Source organism: Trichechus manatus, unplaced genomic scaffold, assembly GCF_000243295.1.
Source record: "Trichechus manatus latirostris isolate Lorelei unplaced genomic scaffold, TriManLat1.0 scaffold00084, whole genome shotgun sequence".
Lineage (NCBI taxonomy): Eukaryota > Metazoa > Chordata > Mammalia > Sirenia > Trichechidae > Trichechus > Trichechus manatus.
This window is the reverse complement of record NW_004444020.1, coordinates 2399298-2416055: the sequence shown is the minus strand read 5'-3', so window position 1 is coordinate 2416055 and position 16758 is coordinate 2399298. Positions and strand designations below refer to the sequence as shown.

The 16758-nt window shown below is 42.2% G+C and overlaps 1 pseudogene; it reads left to right on the top strand.

Annotated features, from left to right (window-relative positions):
• Nucleotides 1–2883: 2883 nt before the first annotated feature.
• On the top strand, nt 2884–4409 carry LOC101360509 (elongation factor 1-alpha 1 pseudogene; annotated as a pseudogene).
• Nucleotides 4410–16758: the final 12349 nt, after the last annotated feature.

Genomic DNA, 16758 nt, shown 5'->3' with positions numbered 1-16758 from the left:
ACTCGAATGGAGCTCCACAGCCCCTCAGGAAGAAACAAAGATGGCGCATGGAGCCAGATATTTGAACGAAAGGAGTGGGAGGTGGTGAGAGGTAAGGAAGAAATCAAAAGAAGCAGAAAAAAAAGCAACACTAGCAGCCAACAAATGGCACTCAGAGAGCCAGCTAGTGTGGGCTGGTGTTTCTCAGACAAGATACTGTGTCCGAGGGAAGTAGAGGGGGCCGAGTGTGGGTGAAGAAGGGTACGGAGTGGGAAAGCATATATCACAAATTACTGGAGCTCTGCAGTCCCTCAGGAAGAAGCAAAGATGGTGCATGGAGGCAGGTATTTGAGCGAAAGGAGGGGGAGGTGGTGAGAGGTAAGGAAGAAATCAAAAGAAGAGGAAAAAAGCAACAGCAGCAGCCAACAAATGTCATTCAGAGAGCCGGCCTGTTCGGGTGTGTGGACTCCAACCAGTGTTTCCCAGTCAAGAGACTGTGGCCGCGGGAAGCAGAGGAGGCCGAGTTGGGGTGAAGAAGGGTGGGGGGTGGGAAAGCATATATCGCAAATTACCGGTTGTTTTCTCACCCACTGGACCCTCCGTGAGGCTGCTTTCTCGTACCCCCAGTTTGCTGGTCTCCGACAGGAGTCCAAGATGGCGGATCCGCACCGCGTTAGCTGGTAGGAGACTTCTGCATGAGTCTCTCCTCGCTCTCCATTCTCTGTCAGTTTTCTCACTCCGTTTGGTGCTTGGCTGAGTTCTTTATCTCTTCATTTGATGTTTTAGGGTTTCAGGATTGTTGTATTCTCTGTTTGGCTTAGTTTTTCGGATCTTTGCTGTGGAGGGACGTCATGGTGCCTCTGCCTAGAGTGCCATTTTGCCAGAACTCTCAGTGATGGAATAATTTGGAAAAGGATAGTGAGAATAGCAGCACAACTGGAAGAATGTAATCAATGTCACTGAATTGTACGTGTAGAAACTTTCAAAATGGTGTAACTTTGGTTATGCATATTTTCGCCAAAAAAAAGGTCCTCAAGGTCGAGAAGGGAGAGTATTGACATGTCGTGGGGTTGTTAACCAATGTCATAAAACAATATGTGTACTGATCATTTAATGAGAAACTATTTCTTCTGTAAACCTTTATCTAAAGTACAATAAAAAAAAAAAAAAGAAAGAAAGTTCTGCTTCTTTCTTTCCCAAGTGTGAAATGTCTACTTTTTGGTTAGCAGCCAAGCACTTAACCACTGCACCACCAGGACTCCATGATGATTATAGTCAAGAAAAAAAAAAAAAGATTACAGCCAAGAAAACTCTGTGGGGCAGTTCTACTGTGTCACATGGAGTTGCTATGAGTTGGAATTAACTCGATGGCAACCAACAACATTTTGAAATGCCTTGTTTTAAGCATAAGAGATACAAAGTGAAGAAGCTTGCCTTCCGAATTCTTTCTAGGGCTTTTCATTTGCAAAAAGAGAAAAATGGCAGGAGAGAGCCTTTGAAATTTGTAAAAATGAATTAAGAGCAAGAATTGGCAACTGGTGATTAGCTTTGTGCCAGCTGAGACAGAAAGTACTCAGAAAAGGAAAAGGTCCCATCAGATACTTTGTAAAAATTATTATTTAATTGCCATAAATCTGGATTGTACTAACTGCACTTCCTGTATTCAGTATCCTTTCAAATGAGTATAAGATGTGGACCCTGCCCTCAGTAACTTCATCTTTAGAGCTATATTTTTTATGGGAATCTAAGTTCCCTGCAGGGGCCCTGGTGGCACAGTGGTTAAGAGCTTGGTTGTTAACCCAAAGATCAGCCACTCCTTGGAAACCCTATGGGGCAGTTCTACTCTGTCCTATAGGGTTGCTATCAGTTGGAATTGACTTGACGGCAGTGGGTTTAGTTTTTTTTTTAAGTTCCCTGCCAACATGATGAATGGCTAGCTTTATTATGTCTATAGATTGGCTGAAGCAAACTAGGTTCTAAGAGTCTGACTTGCTTGTTCTAGACCAGTGATTCTCAAAGAGTAATCTCTAGATCAGCAGTAGCACTACCATTTGGAAACTTGTTAAAAAGGCAAATTCTCAGGCCCCAATTTAGGACTACTGAATCTGAAATTCTGGGGGAGGGTGGGGGGTGGAGGAGTCGGGGGGACCTGCCATGTAGGCTTTAACAACTCCCTATGTGATGCGATACAGGCCCAAGTGTGGCTGAGCACCACTGCCCCAGTCTACCAAAAAAACAAAAACAAAAACAAAACTCTGCTACCATGGAGTTGATTCCAACTCGTGGCGACCCCATGTATGTCAGAGTAGAACTGTGCTCCATGGGGTTCCCACTGGCCGATTTTACAGAAGTTGTCAGGCCTTTCTTCCAAGACACCTCCGGGTGGACTCAAGCCTCCAACCTTTCAGTTAGTAGCTGAACTTGTTAATAGTTAGTACCACCCAGGGACTCCACTCCATTCTAGACCCTTGATATTCACAGTGTGATCCACAAACCAGCAGCCCAGCATTCCCTGGGAGCTTGTTAGAAATGTAGAGTCTTAGGCCCCACCCCAGACCTACTGTATCAGTATCTGCACTTAACAAGATTCTCAGTGATTTACATTTTGAGAGGCACTTCTCTAGGCCTGACTGTACCTTAGAGTATTGAGCCCAGCACTCTCACAGCTGCCCCACTTCACTTCTCTCGACACTTGTGGGATACAATTGTGAACTGGCATTTTGCAAACTTGTACAGCACCAGGGCTTCTTGTTCACAGGATTCGGGTGGTGTCATCTGAAACATAATCAGTTTGCCAGCAGCCAACAGCTTGCTATTAAAATTGCTTAAGCCTGCTTTTTTTCTCAGCGGGTTTGCAGTCAGAACACAAGTGTTGGTGAAAACTATCGCGAAGTCTAAGCCAAAATGGGAAAGGAAAAGACCCATATCAACATCGTCACCATTGGACAGGTAGATTCGGGCAAGTCCACCACTACTGGCCACCGGATCTACAAATGTGGTGGGATCGACAAAAGAACCATCAAAAAACTTGAGAAGGAAGCTGCTGAGATGAGAAAGGGCTCCTTCAAGTATGCCTGCGTCTTGGATAAACTGAAAGCTGAACGTGAGCAAGGCATCACCACTGCTATCTCCCTGTGGAAATTTGAGACCAGCAAGTATTATGTGACCATCACTGATGCCCCAGGACACAGAGACTTCATCAAAAACATGATTACAGGAACATCACAGGCTGACTGTGCTGTCCTGATTATCGCTGCCTGTGTTGGTGAATTTGAAGCTGGTATCTCCAAGACTTGGCAGACCTGTGAGCATGCCCTTCTGGCTTACACACTGGGTGTGAAACAACTAATTGTTGGTGTTAACAAAATGGATTCCACTGAGCTACCCTACAGCCAGAAGAGATATGAGGAAATCGTTAAGGAAGTCAGCACCTACATTAAGAAAATTGGCTACAACTCTGACACAGTAGAATTCGTGCCAGTTTCTGGTTGGAATGGTGACGACATGGCTGGAGCCAAGTGCTAACATGCCTTGGCTCAAGGGATGGAAAGTCACCTGTAAGGATGGCAATGCCAGTGGAACCACGCTGCTTGAAACTCTGGATTGCATCCTGCCACCAGCTCATCCAACTGACAAGCCCCTGCGTCTGCCTCTCCAGGACGTCTACAAAATTGGTGGTATTGGCATTGACCTTGTGGGCAGAGTGGAGACTGGTATCCTCAAGCCTGGTATGGTGGTCACCTTTGCTCCAGTCAATGTCATCACTGAAGTCTGTTGAAATGCACCGTGCAGCTTTGAGTGAAGCTCTGCCTGGGGACAATGTAGGCTTCAATGTCAAGAATGTCTCTGTCAAAGATGTTCGTCCTGGCAATGTGGCTGGTGACAGCAAAAATGACCCACCAACGGAAGCAGCTGGCTTCACTGCTCAGGTGATCACCCTGAACCACCCAGGCCAAATCAGTGCTGGCTATGCACCTGTGCTGGATTGTCACACAGCTCACATTGCTTGCAAGTTTGCTGAGCTCAAAGAGAAGATCGATTGCCGTTCTGGAAAGAAGCTAGAAGATGGCCCCAAATTCTTGAAGTCTGGTGATGCTGCCATCGTTGACATGGTTCCTGGCAAGCCTACGTGTGTCGAGAGCTTCTCTGACTTTCCTCCTCTGGGTCGTTTTGCTATTTGTGATATGAGACAGACAGTTGCTGTGGGTGTCATCAAGGCAGTGGACAAAAAGGCTGCTGGAGCTGGCAAGGTCACCAAATCTGCTCAGAAGGCTCAGAAGGCTAAACGAGTGTTACCCGTAACACCTGCCACCCTAGTCTTAATCAGTGGCGGAAGAATGGCCTCAGAAGTGTTTGTTTCAATTGGCCATTTAATAGTAAAAGACTGGTTAATGATAACAATGCATCGTAAAACCTTCAGAAGGAAATGAATGTTTTGTGAACCATTTGTTTCTTTTTTGTGCATGGCAGTTTTATCAGTTTTAAAATCAGTACTTTTTAAATGGAAACAACTTGATCAAAAATCTGTCATAGAATTTTCAGACTCATTAAAACAAAGTTTCATGAGAAAAAAAAATTGCTTAAGCCTCAGGAGGTGCCCTTTTTCTTAAGATACAATTAACTTTTCTGTCTGAATGAGGGGTAATAAAATTTCCAACAAAAGTGGGTCAAACAGATTTACAAAATAATGAGAAAGGGAAGAAATTCTGGATTTCTCAGTCTGTCATTAGAAAGTTACTGAGGCAGGGCCAATACAACTCAACTAGTTATCAAAATATGAAAATCTCCATACTGGGTTGATAAATAGCGTATCCTCATGCCACGTCTGTCTACTTAGCTCCCTGTTTGGACTCCCCCCTAGAGCTCCTCATGACCCAGCAATCAAAGTATTTTTGCCTAGTGCATCAGGGGCCCCCAGGATCTTAAATAATGTGGTTTGCGTCTCTTCTGATTTGTTGGTGCTCCTGCCTTACCACTTGTTAATCTAAACCAAAAACTAACTAGTTGTCGTGGAGTTGATTCTGACTCATGGCGACCCCATATGTTTCAGAGAAGAACTGCACTCCATAGGGTTTTCATAGCTGTGACCTTTCTGAAGCAAATCACCAGGCCTTTCTTCCGAGGCACCTCTGGGTGGATATGAACCCCGAACCTTTTGGGTAGTAGCCGAGCACTTAACCATGTAGCACCACTCAGGGACTCCACCACTTGTTAGATGTTTAGAATGTTTATGGCACCCAGGGACTTAGCACACAGGGGTGTGGTTTATACGCTTTAATTTATTCCTTTTTTAAAAAAAATTCATTGCGGCGAAATATGTATTACAAAAATGTTGTCATTTTAACAATTTTTAAGTGGATATTTCAGTGACATTAATTATACTCACCATGTTATACAGCCATCACCACTATCTCCAAAAGTTTTTCATCACCCCAAACAGAAACTCAGTACGCTTTAAGTAATAACTCCCTACTTCTTCCTTCCTTCTAGCCCTGGTAACCACTACTAAATTTAATTTCTATCCATTTGCCTATTCTAGATATTTCATATAAGGGGGATTATATAATATTTGTCCTTTTGTGTCTGTCATTTCACTCAGCATAATGTTCTCAAGGTTCATCCATGTAATAGCATGTATCAGAAGTAGCATGCATTAAATCTTCATTACGTTTTACGGATGAATAACATTTCCTTGTATGTATATACCACATTTTGTTTATCCATTCATCTGTTAATCTAATTTTTCACTTTTGATAACTTTGGTAAACATCTTGTAAAGTGTGGTCACCCCACCTTCTCATTGGATTGTGACTGCTGGCTGGGAACAGAGGATAGAATAGTCAAACTTTGTAGAGATACATTCCCCTAAAAGGCAGTGTACTGTGTATATCTCCATCTTTGTCTCTCTAAGGTACAATTTACTACATGTTTTCTGCATATGGAGCCTTGGTGGCACAGTGGTTAAGAGTTAGCTGCTAACCAAAAAGGTTGGCAGTTCGAATCCACCAGCCACTCCTTGGAAACCCTATGGGGCAGTTCTACTCTGTCCTATAGGGTCACTATGAGTTGGAATCGATTAGACAGCAGTGGGTTTTGGTTTGGTTCCTGCATATGGTTAATTGATTGTGGGTCTTCAAGGAGAAACCCTGTGATGAAGCAGTGGGGAGGGGTTGGGATCTAGTTAGACCCTGGCCAATGGTCCTTGCAAAATTCATGATTCCTTTTGCTACAGGGAGCCCTGATGGCACAGTGGTTAAGAGCTTGTCTGCTAACCAAAAGGTTGGCAGTTCAAATCCACCAGCCACCCCTTGAAAATCCTATGGGGCAGTTCTACTCTGTCCTATAGGGTCGCTATGAGTTGGAATCAACTCAATGGCAACAGGTTTGGTTTTTGGTTTTTTTTTTTTTTTTTGTGTAGAGAAGGTCCCTGGGTGGTGCAAATGGTTTGCACTTGACTACTAACCTAAACGTTGGCAGTCTGAATGCACCCAAAGGAACCACAGAAGAAAGGCCTGGCGATCTGCTTCCATAAAGATTACGGCCAAGAAAATTCTATGGAACAGTTCTACTCTGTAACACATAGGGTTACTGTGAGTCGGAAATGACTCGATGTTAACATTTTTCTTTTCCCCCACAGAGCGGTTGTGAGATGCCAGAGGTTCACAATGATAAAGAGAATATGGTCCCTGCCATTCCTTCCTGAGAGGCACAAAGTCATGAGCAAGACAGACAGGTGAACAAGTACCTCTGACTTCGTAATCATGGCTATAGCTGAGCTGTTGTAGGAGCAGCTGGAAATTGAAGGAGGAAAGGCCTGCCTTTTCCAGGAGGTTTCATGGAGAAGGAGAGGTTTGAACTGAGTCTTGAAGTAGGGAGAGTTCTTTAGTAGATAAGAGAGTGAGGTTAACTGTGTGTGGGGGGAGGAGGATTCCAGGCAGAGGGAGTAGAGTCATGGAAGTGTGTTCTGGGGGTGTATGTGTGGTGGGTGGGTGATGAGGCTGGGCAGGCAAGCAGGGGACAGGAGGTTGGGGAGAGGAGTGGTGTATATACGCCATGCCTCAGGGGTGCCTCAGCGGTTTGAAATTTACCTCGTAGGCCATAGGAGAGCAATCAAAAATTGAGGCATGAGAGTTGCATGGTCAGATTTGTGTTTAGGAAAGGTCACTCTGACAGCAGTGGGGAAAGATGGGCTGGAGCACGGAAATCTTGAGGTAATGTTGTTGTTGTAGCTGCCCTTGACTCACGCCCTGGACTCATGGCAACCCCATGCACAACAGAAAGAAATATCTCACCATGATCAGTTACAAATCGGACCATTGTGATCCATAGGATTTTCATTAGCTGATTTTCAGAAGTGGTTGCAGGCGTTTCTTAGAACTGGTGATAAAACCTAGCCCAACCTGCCCTGCCAGGAAAATTCTGTGCCCTGGAGGGACTCCACAGGTGTTCATATCTATGGTCTCTTAAAATGCAAATCCTGATTCTGTAGGTCTAGGATGGGGCTCCAGGTGATGTCAATGCTGCTGGCCCACAGACAGACTTTGAGGAGCAAGGGTACATGGGAACAGCTTGGGGAGTTGTTACATTCTGATGTCTGGTGCCATCCCAGGGATTCTGATTTCAAGGTCTGGGGACAAGATTTTTTAAACTGCCCCAAGGGAAGGACTGGTTTGTTTGTGTGTTTTTAGATTTTCAATCCCTTGCTGTTACTTTAAAAAATAGACGTGGGTTTAAGTCTGGTATCTGAGACCTTGGGCAAGTCATTTAACTGCCTTAGGACTCAGGCTCCTCATCTGTAAAATGGAGATAATAATATCTACATCAAAGAGTTATATAAAATTGACTAAATCTGCTCTAGGGCCTGGTGTAAGGTCAAATGCTAAATGTGCCTATTTTAAGTCTCAGAGCTCAGGAATAGATCTACAAGGTCTTGAGAGCCATCTCTAAATTGTTGCTCTCAAGGAAGATCGCCCCTCTATCTTCCAGTGTCCTGGGAGGAGATGGACATAACTTGAGGTGACACTGCGCTCCAAATTGCAAACCTACCTCTGGCCACTAAGATATTAGAAATTCATAATTGTTTATTATGAGAACATGTATGAAATGGCTTAGCTACAGAAAAGGGTGAGATTTCTTCGATCTTTGCAATCTCTTTAGCAGACTGCCTTTGATGTATCATACTCTGGTTTAATGCTTATTCAATAATAACATTGTTTTCTTTCTCTTCTATCTTTACAGAGAATTTTTCATTGTATTTCTCCAACATTGACCCATGTTGTTGTTGTTGTTATTAGGCACTATAGAGTCAGTTCTGACTTGCAGCAGTCCTGTGTACAACAGAATGAAACACGGCCCAGTCCTGTGCCATTCTCACAATCTTTGCTAAGCTTGAGCCCATCGTTGCAGCCTGTGTCAATCCATCTTGTTGAGGGTCTTCCTCTCTTTCACTGACCCTCTATTTACCAAGCATGATGTCCTTCTCTAGGGACCGGCCCCTCCTGATAACATGTCCAAAGTAAGTGAGACAAAGTCTTGCCATCCTCGCTTCTAAGGAGCATCCTGGCTGTACTTCAAAGACAGATTTGTTCGTTCTTTTGGCAGTCTGTGGTATATTCAATATTTTTTGCCAACGCCATAATTCAAAGGCATCAATTCTTTGGTCTTCCTTATTTGTTGTCCAGCTTTCGCATGCATATGGGGTGATTGAAAACACCATGGCGTGGGTCAGGTGCACCTTAGTCCTCAAAGTGACATTTTTGCTTTTTAACACTTTAAAGAGGTCTTTTGCAGCAGATTTGCCCAATGCAATATGTTGTTTGATTTCTTGACTGCTGCTTCCAAGGGCATTGGTTGGAGATCCAAGTAGAATGAAATCCTTGACATCTTCAATATTTTCTCCATTTATCATGATGTTGCTTATTGGTTCAGTCGTGAGGATTTTTCTTTTTGTTAAGATCTAACACTGGCACATAGTAGGCACTAAGTAAATACTAATTATACTTACTTAATTATGGTAGTCTTACCCTTTATTAAGTTTGATTATACAAAACAATAAGGAAGTATGCAGCAAAAATGAACAAAGCTCCTAAAATGTTATGTGGTTGTTCATTGCTAAATATTTTGTAAATTCTGTTATGATTTCTTCTTTAAACTGTGAATTATTTGGAAGTGTGTTTATTTCTGAACGCAAGGGTTCTTTGTGGTCATCTTTTTGGTATTGATTTCTAACTTGATCACATTGTGATCCAAGACTGTGGTTTGTTTGACACTAATTCTTTGAAATTTTTTGAGACTTGCTTTCTGGCCCAGTATATAATGTTCTTTGTGCGTTTGAAAAGATTGTGTATTTTGAATTATTCAATTGTTGTGTTCTATATATGTCTTAGACCTCATTAGATCAAGCTTCTTAATTGTTTATCCAAACCTTCTATATCTTAATGAACTACGGTAACTCTTTGGGTTTTTGAGGAACCACCAAACTTTTCCAGCAGGTTGTACCATTTTATACTCTCACCAGCAATATATGAGGGTGTCTCGTCCTTAAGATAAATATCTACATTCTCAAATTTGACTGGAAGCCCACGTTTGAGCTCTGATATAGCCTCCGGCAACCTCAGCCTTTCTGGTTACATCTCACCCATTTCAACTTGCCCTCTTACCCATGCACATACTGCTTCCCCTGCAGGAACACTGTTTTCACAACTTCCTTTCAGTTTATCAATTCATGCTAGGTCTTCAGGTCTCAGCTCATAAGTCATTTCCTCAAGGAAACTTTCTTAACATCCCAGACTAGGTTAGATCCCTATTTATGTGGATGACTTGGCATCTTCATTGTCTCCTTTTAGTAATTTAGTAATTTTCATAGTTTGTAATTTTGCGCTTTTATTTGATCTCCCATCTGTGTCTCCCACTAGACTCCAAGATCCATAATGGCAGGGAAGATGTCTACAGTTGCTCACCAGTGTTTTCCCAGCACCTAGAACAGTCTTGGAAAGTAGTAGATTCTCATTAAGTACTTGATGAATAAATAGAGTGAAAGCTGATGGTAAAGATAGTTATAGGCTATTTCTTTCAATGACAATTGGAGTTTGAGACTGAGAGAGTTGGCAAGGGCATGATGTTGGGGGTGTGTGTTTATGGAGGGATGTGTTTTAAAGGAACAAGAGCAGAGGAGGCACCTAGCTAGCAAGTGGTAGATCCAGAATACAAACTCTTTTGCTTAAACGAGGTTTGCTTCTCTCTATATTTGAATTTTTACTTTTTGTTTTTGTGGGATAACATAACACTTTGACCATATAAGATTTGAAAAGCAAAATACTGGAATTTTTTTTCCAATTTTTTACATAATCTGTGAATAAAGCGTTTCATGGTAAAAGATGTTTGGGGAATACTTTCTTGTTGTAGTTTAAGTGAAAGTTTACAATTCAAGTCAGTTTCTCATACAGAAATTTATACATACACTGTTATGTGACCCTAGTTGCTCTCCCTATACTGTGACAGCACACTCCTCCTTTTCACCCCTGATCTCCCATGTCCGTTCAACCAGCTCCTAACCCTCTCTGCCTTCTCATCTCACTTCCGGACAGAAGCTGCCCATTTAGTCTCATGTATCTACTTGAGCTAAGAAGCACACTCTTCATGAGTATCATTTTTATGCCCCACAGTCCAGTCCAATCTTTGTCTGAAGAGTTGGCCTCAGGAATTGTTTTAGTTCTGGGTTGACAGAGAGTCTGGGGGCCATGCTTTCTGAGGTTCCTCCAGTCTCAGTCAGACCATTAAGTCTGGTCTTTTTACTAGAATTTGAGTTCTGCACTCCACCTTTCTCCTGCTCCATTAGGGACTCTGTTGTGTTTGTTTGGGAAATGCTTTAGATACACTTCACTCTGTTGGGATGTTACAAGGTGAGTGTTACAATGTACAGTGATATATTAAAGACTGAGAAATTTTACAGTAAAGTGATCTGTTTAATTTTATTTAATCCAGTATTTCTTTTTTTTTTTTTTGATGTAGTCCTTGACTACTACCTTGATGGAACATACTGAGTCCATTGTCTATTCCAGAAAGTGTATCCTGCATCCTTTAGATTTAAAACATTATTATTTCCTAGTACTAGTGTTTTGTTTTGTTTTTTCCTACTGTGATTTAGGTGAAAGTTTACAGAGCAAATTAGTTTCTCGTTATACAGTTAATACTCAGATTGTTTTGTGACACTGGTTGCCAACCTCACAATGTGTCAACACTCTTCCCTTCTTCACCCCAGTTCCCTGTTTCCATTCATCCAGTCTTCCCATCCCTTCCTGCCTTGTGTTTGCTTTGGGGCTGGTGTGCCCATTAGTCTCGTATACATGATTGCACTACGAAGCAGGTTCCTTGTGTGTTATTGTTGGTCCTATGGACCTGTCTAATCTTTGGCTGAAGGGCAAACCTCAGGAGTGACTTCAGTATTAAGTTAAAAGGGTGTTCGGGAGCCATACTCTCGGTGTTTCTCTAGTCTCTGTCAGACCAACAAGCCTGTGTTTTTTCTTTTTTTTGTGGATTTGAATTTCGTTTTACATTTTTCTCCTGCTCTGTCCAGGACCCTTTATTGTGATCCCTGCCAGAGCAGCTGGTGGTGGTGGTAATCCAGTTGTTCCGTCCAGTTGTTCGGGGCTCATTCTGGTGGAGGTTGAGGAAGTTGTGGTTAACCCAGTATGTCTTGAACTTATTTTTACCAAGGAATCCCCACTTTTTTGCATATTGATTTATTAACATACTATATCATTTGTGTTTCCTGGTCAGATAGGTTTGGGAAATGCTGGCCTGGGATTTTCAGGGAGGTAGAAGAGAGATGTTATCCCTGGTGACCTCTTCTTGTTTTTCCTCTCCTTACCTAGTAGGGTAATTACCTCTCTATCTCTCTCTGCTCGCATATACACCCAGCGGAGTAGTTAGCGTCTCATCAGCACTCAGACTTGTCCCATTCAGGCTCTGTCTGAATAGAAAAGCCCTGGCTGTGACAGTTTTGGCTGCTGACACAGAAGAGAAGCTGGTTGTATTTATTGGTGTAATTTTCTTTATGGGGAGCTTTAAGAAGGTTTGTAAAGAAACCCTCCTTCATTCCACAGCTCTTAGAAATACTACAAGCCAAACGCCAAGAACTTTTCTGCGTCTCTAAGTGCCTCAGTGATGATTTGAGCAGTAGTCATGCATCTGTCGCAAGTTTTTTCTTTGTTAGGATTCCAATTTTAAGGGCATCAATAGTACAAAATATCACTCCTGAGTGGGAGGTTGATTTAAAAAATGACAGATGAGAGAATAGGATCAGACTGAATTTATTTCCTTTTAGTTGTAATCCCACAGGCTTTTATGAGAGCTGAGATCAGACTTATTCTAAAGCATCTGCTCCCTCCCACGGTCCTCCTACTGGAGAGTAAGGAGGCAAATTGCTAGGGAAACCCCTGTTAGGGAGCTACAACCTTCCTGGAGATGGATAGATCAACATTTAGGCAAGTCCCTGTAGGTAGCAAGTGAGTCATTGCATTTTGGCATCATAACTCATCACTGTCTGTGACAGGCCAGTGACAGCCATCGTCTTAAGCAGCACCTGGACATGACTGCTTGAAATTGCCTGTGGGATAGCCAGAAGGCTGAGGAACAAACATGAGTTCCCTTCTTCTCAGTCCAGGAGCTCAGTTCCTCTTTGCTTTTAGTCCTACTCCCCTAAGGAGGTGGTTGTTTTCAGTTGATTTCAACTCATAGTGACCTCATGTGGCAGAGTAGAACTGCCCCACAGGATTGTCTAGGCTATAATCTTTACAGGAGCAGATCAGCTGGTCTTTTCTCCCACAGAGCTGCTGGGTGGGTTCGAACCACCAACCTTTTGGTTAGCAGCTGAGTGTGCCACCCAGGCTCCATCTAAGGAGGTTAGGGCTGGTTGAAAAGACTCGAGGAAGACCACATTGGGCCAAGGGATGCTCTAGGGTGAGTTTGATGCCAGGAAACAGAGCTGTGAACTTGAATGCATGGCCCTAGAGAATTCTCTTAAGACGTGTTCTCTAGAGTCCTTTTGGCTTTACGATTCTATGGTCCTTGAGCCTAGAAACGAGTAATAAGAGCTACAACAGCTATCATAAGACTGACTGCCTGCTATGTGTCAAGCACTCTACTAAGTGCTTTACATGCATCCTATTTTTTCATCTGTAAAACCACCCTATGGTGAGGGCTCTGTGATTATCCTTAGTTTATAAATGTTGAAACTGAGGTTTAGAAAGGTAAAGCCACTTGCCCAAAGTTATGCATAGCTATAGGACTCAAACCCAGATCTGTCTGACAACTGAGTGCCTGCTCTCAGCCACCAGGCCCTGCTGCCTGACTTCGTGTGCACGTGCAGCATTTTATGAATGGAAATGTTCCTTCACATTTATCTCCCTTTATCTCTACCATAATTTTGTTATGGAGGTTGAGCAGGTATATTTACTCTCCCAGTGCAGAGGAAGAAACTGAGCACAGAGAGTTTGAGTGATTTACCCAAGGTCCTGTAGTGATAAGTGATGGGACCTAGGCTCAAATCAGTATTGTCTCCAAGTCTAGTCTTCTTCCCACCTCCACGATGCTCTTTGAAATCTGCTGTTTTCCAGCCCCTGCTTCTTCTCTAGCCTGATGTGGGGTCATGGTTAGAAGTGAGAGAGAAACTGAGTCAGAATACAACTAATTACAGGGACTACACCATAAAGAAAATGTCCATTCCTTTACTATATTTGCCTCAGAATTTGGCCTTCTTAGGGTGGAGAATGATTATTTCTGATATTGTTGTTTTTAAGCACAAGACCCAGCAAAAGACTCCCCATAAACAAAACCCACAGTTTTCGTTTGAAATACAATTGTTCCACTGACCTGCTGCTTAACGCTCCTTATTATAAATAACAACAAACTTGATGTAATAAAACTTTAACAAAACTAGACATTGCCTAAAGAAAACCAGTCAATTTTTATTTTATGATCACTTCTGAGGCCAGAGTGTTTACTCAAACTGTAGAGGAGACAGAAACAAAGGGAGGAGGAGGGGTGTGACGAGAAAGAGAAAGCAAAGAATTGCTTTACTTTGAGCTAAAGCCTCTGAAATGGAGCAATAATCTGGATGGCCTCGTTTTTAAAGAAAATTCTTTGTAAAGTAAACTTCAGAGGTTAAAAAAAACAAACAAAAATAAAAGTCCTGACAGATTGAAGCCTGATCAAGATGCTCATCTTGCCCTGATCTTTTAGCGATACATATTTTACTAACATATTTATGGGTGAGGTCCTGTGATGTCTGAGATTTGACTGAAAATAATCCGACAGGTAGGGGAAGTGAGTTGGGGTAGGCAGGCAAGATGGGCTACTTGTTAATAACTGCTGAAGCTGAGTGATAGGTGTTCATCATTATACTATTCTCTCTACTTTTCCTCTGTTTGAAAATAAACCAAAACCAAACATATTGCCATACAGTCAATTCTGACTCTATAGGATGGAGTAGAACTGCCCCATAGGATTTCCAAGGAGCAGCTGGTAGACTCGAACTGCTGAGTGTTTGGTTAGCAGCCAAGCTCTTAATCACTGTGCTACCAGGGCTCCTATTTGAAAATACTCATAGTAAAAATCTTGGTTTTTTGTTTTTTAAAAAGAAACGCTCTATAGTCCACTAGTGCCATCTATGGGTCATCCATGGGAACTGTCCTTACGGGAAGAAAATTGAATCGCTAAAAATCATGCAGCAGAGCAACTGATAAGTGAAACACTTGGCTACACAGTTAGTTTGGAGGAATAAGCTTTGGGCAGTTGATCGGCCTGCTCTTACTTTTGGGGTCATTCAGAAGGTTTGGAATAGTATGAAATATAAGCTTTCCAAGGACAGAATGCATGTCTAATCCATAGGCACAGTCAGAGTTTAGCACAAGATCTAGTCTGCTGTTGGTGCTCACAAAGTGCTCATGAATAAAAGAAAGGGATTCTCTGGACATCAAAGTAACTTTTGCAGAAATGGGTTATATTGCAACGTTCATAGGGTGTGACCCCAAAGTGTTGATTCAGCCACATCAGTTAATATAGTTCAAAAGTTATGATTTCTTCAGCTGTAGCAAATACATCTAGAGAGACAAATAGCACACATGCCTTTTTTTGGCTTTTTCTTGTTGGAGAGATACCTTAGCAAACCAACAGTCTGGAGGGTCAAGTATAGCTTCTGGTATTAGAAAATAATTCTTCTGATATCATCTCCCCAGTAATATTTCTTAGGAATCTGTAACTGGTTTTCTGGAATTCTGTGGCTTACGGCTTGCACTTTTGGTGTATAATATCCTGTTGTTTATCTAACTCTCTTTTACCCAAATAGACAACTTGCAGGTTAATCACTGTTTTAACCAGGAAAGGGATGAAAAGACAACTATTTAGGTGCCTATTTTTCCTTTCCTCATTATCTTCTCTCATTTATTCCTCACAAACACCCTGTAATTTCATATTATTATTATTGTTGTTGTTATTGTTATTATTCCATTTTGCAAGTGAAGAAGCCAAAATTTGGAGAGTTTAAGTATCCTACGTAAGATCACATAGCCTGGAAGTGGCACAGTCTGGAAATGAATCTAGATTATTCCCACCCCTTTCTCTCTCCCACACTGCATGCTGGTTTCCTGTTTACCCCTTTCATTCTGAGGGGCCCTTTTCCTGTATCCGACCCCCTCTTGGCAGTGTCGTACATTTATTCTCTCAGCTCACTTGCTCTTTGCTGTCTTCGAAAAGAACAAGATGGTTTTGTTGTTGTTTTATTTTCATAACTGAAGGTTTTTACTGCTCATTTCTCCAGGGAAATAGACATGGGATAACAAAACTTGTAAAGTTGGAGGCATAATAAATTCTTGTCCTGTTTTCCCTTGTTTGTGGTCCGGATTGCCTTTCCTAGCTGGTTCTTCAGTGGCCCAGAGGCCTTCTTGCTTTCTGCTTTCATGCTGGTGTCAAGCTGTTCATCAACGCTCCTACCCCCATTTGCTCTGCCGTTCGCTCCATCTTCCTTTGATCTGTTCCTCCAGTAAGATGTCTAAAGTTAATCCCTTACTAAGGTTTGAATGCTCATTTTGAGAAGACCAGAATAGGTGAAGCAATGGGTGATTCAAAAGTCTGCTGATTCCCCAATGGTAATGTACATCGTAGGGGAACCCCAGATGGGTAGCTCCATCTCATCTGCAGTCTTCTCGGCACGGGGAATTTTATCTTACCTGTCAATAATTATGTTAATAATAACTTCCTGTTCAAGATTACTGACAAAGCAAGACTATTTTTCCTCCATTTCTGAATCCCATTAGAAAGAATGCAAAAATATATAAGTGGATCATAAGAATAACTTATATTTCTACTTTTATGTACCCTCACTTAATCTTCACAACAAACAAATATGGGAGGTAGGTAATGTCTACATTTCAGGTAAGGAAGCCAAGAGAGGCTTGACCTCAGAGAGCGCAGTGAGCCTGCTCAAGGCAGAACAACATGTCAGTGGAGGAGCTGGCACTTCAACCTATGTGTCTGGAATTGCCTCCTAAAGAGCTCTGGTTTGTCTAGGTTGTCTTGTTATACAAGTCCAACCATCCAACCAGGCAGGACAAACTTCTAATTGCCTTAGAATTGCTTATAGGGAGAAATCATTCTATGTCTGATTTAAAACACAAGGGTCAGAGAAGCTAGATTAGGGGAAACGGAACAACCAGAATAGAAATAATGAGAAAGTTGATATATCATGAAAAATGTATCCAACGTGACTGAAGAATACAAATG